The following is a 2,648-nucleotide window of genomic DNA, read 5'->3' as shown; positions in this document are numbered from 1 at the left end:
ACGCACATGCATCAGTGGTATGGCAGAGAACAGAGTAGAGCCTTTTTTCCAGGGGGGGGGGTGAGGAATGTCAGCATCTGTGTTGGGGAGATATTCTGTTTTATAGCTGTTTTCTAAGAGATGCCAGTGAGTGCTGTGGGACTGGGCTCCCGTCACAGCCTCTCTACCTCATGTCTGTCCACGTGGGCAGCCGGTGAGATACCAAACCAGTTCCTAACCTATTCACTGCAACTTAATGAAAATACAACCATGATTTTGAATTATTTGTGTTATTCTCTTTGTTCCGACAGTACTCATATTCATGACTTAGGTCTCTGGACAGGATGCTGCTCTCTAGTTGCTCTCTCTCTCTCTCTCTCTCTCTCTCTCTCTCTTTCTCTCTCTCTCTATATATATATATATATATATATATATATATATATATATATATATATATATATATATATATATATATATATATACCAGTAGAAGATGTGTTTCTCTTCTGTATAAGAAGTTTAAAGGATATTATTATGGTACAACACTCAGCATGTAATTGCATGGTAAGCAAACTTTACTGACATGACCCAAAAGTAGTGAATGCAGAGGAAATTATGTGGTAAAAGGCACGATTGATGACGAATATATATGTATATTTTCTCTCAAAATTATGGCAAAGATTTCTTCTCCAGGGTTAGTCTGTCTACTGACGTGGGCTACAGTTTTTTTGGGCTGAACTGAGCCGTGTTTCACAAGGAGGTCTCCCTCCTATGGCTCTCCCGTGGAAAAAGAAAGCAGGCAGATGAGAGAGGAAGGTGTGTGTGTGGCAGATGTGCAGGGTTATAAACTGACAGGATGTTTATCAGGAATACTGTGGGGTGACTCCAGCCCCCCTGTAGCCTCCGTAACAGACCAGTGACGATGTGGTTCAAATACATTAGACTGTGGTGGCCACTGACTCTCCCCGCTCAATGTGATGGGTTCACTGCTAAACCTCTATAACCTGATGGAAATCTATGTATTGCCTTATTATTCTAAAGTAACAAATAATAGGCTCCTGGTCTGTAGGCTGCTTTAATATTTAAAGTTGTATTTACCCCACATTATCCAAATATACCAAATTGTTTGACATTTTCGGGAAATGATGGGAAGATTTATGTCATTCTCATGTCTATAGGATAAATTTGAAGCTATAGTTCATTTTTTTAATCAAAAAGTGATATATAAAAACAATGAATTGTACTTGCAGGGGTTAGGCTATGTGCTGGACGATAGGCCAGGTGCAGTCACTTCCTGCCTCTGCTGGTTGGCACAAATCCCCCAGTAAACCCACAACATGTCATATTAACTCTTCTGGTTTCTGTAAAGTCGTGGATTATAGGCAAACAAGATTTTCATTGGTGAGTTGTAAAGGTTCTGGTAAGTGGATTTTCTTCCCCATCATACACACGGAGGCCTGTAACTATTCCTCTCTTGAATGCACAATTTCAAAGGAACTGGCCCGATTAGCTGTAATTCACTGTAATTATATGATTAGCCTGCATGTGATCAATACCGTTGATTTGCATTATTTGTGCTGAGCTAATTATGCTAAGCTACATATCTTATAGCACGCACAAAAATAAGAGTGCCATCTTCTTATCTGGGCAAGACACCGATAGGCCAATGTGCAGCCTATTCCCAAAATGCTGAACCATTCCTTTGAGTCACATCAAATCATTTGGGGTTGACTTAACATTCTCTCTCCTTTGTCATGCTTATTCAGCCGATTAACAGATGCAAAGTGAGGTGATCACACTGTTTCCTGAAAACAACTAAGACCCACTCTGAGAGGAACAAATGATCATTAACAGACGTGTGCGTGAATACACGTATGAAGCCGAGGAAATCCTTCTTTGCAACTCAATCAATTGTTCAATGGGAAGACGGGGCTTCACTTTTGTTTGCGTGTGGGAGGAGGAAGAGGAGGAGGAGGGGAGAAGGAGGAGGAGGAAAGCAGGGGGGGGTGTCCCTCCTTGACCCCTCCTCCTCACCCACTACATGTGAAGAAGAAAAAAAACAAAAAAAAATGACCAGCCCCCTTTCCCATTCCCATGGATCGTATTACGGGAGACTTCAGCTCCGAGACATCTGCTCCGCCACTAACAACGGAGCGCGTCCCCGCGTCTCAAACCTGCGAGCGATCCCGTCTCCCGTAGTGGTGCCTCCTCGTCCCCACTTGTGTGATCTCTCCGTTTTATTTGTATTTTTATTTATTTTTTAGCGTTGCGGTCATGAGGAGCCACAGTGCATGTCCCCTCCACGTTTCCCGGCTGTAAGTTCACCCCGGACAAAGCGCCTTTCCCCCGCGCCATCCTTCCCCGTGCGTCCGAGAGGCGAGTAGCGGCGGAGCGGGCGCTCGGCCCCCCGGTGCCATCGAGGACGAGCAGCACATTTCTTTTTGTCCGTGCGCTCCGCAGACTGCTGCCTGTGGGCTTTTTATTTTTTGCGGCTTCGCGTCCTCTCCGCTGCTGGCTACGTTTGTTGTGGGGAAAAGGACAACGCAGTGGCGGATGAACACAACCCAGATCTACATGTCTGGTGTTTGAGAGCGGATCTTTAATCCGATTCTTTCTTCTTTTTTTTGGTCTTTCTGCGAGCTTTTTTTGTGTGTTTGTTTTTTTGACACC

Source organism: Taurulus bubalis, assembly GCF_910589615.1.
Source record: "Taurulus bubalis genome assembly, chromosome: 9".
NCBI classification, from domain to species: domain Eukaryota; kingdom Metazoa; phylum Chordata; class Actinopteri; order Perciformes; family Cottidae; genus Taurulus; species Taurulus bubalis.
The sequence above is the reverse complement of the archived record's forward strand: the minus strand, read 5'-3'. Positions refer to the sequence as shown.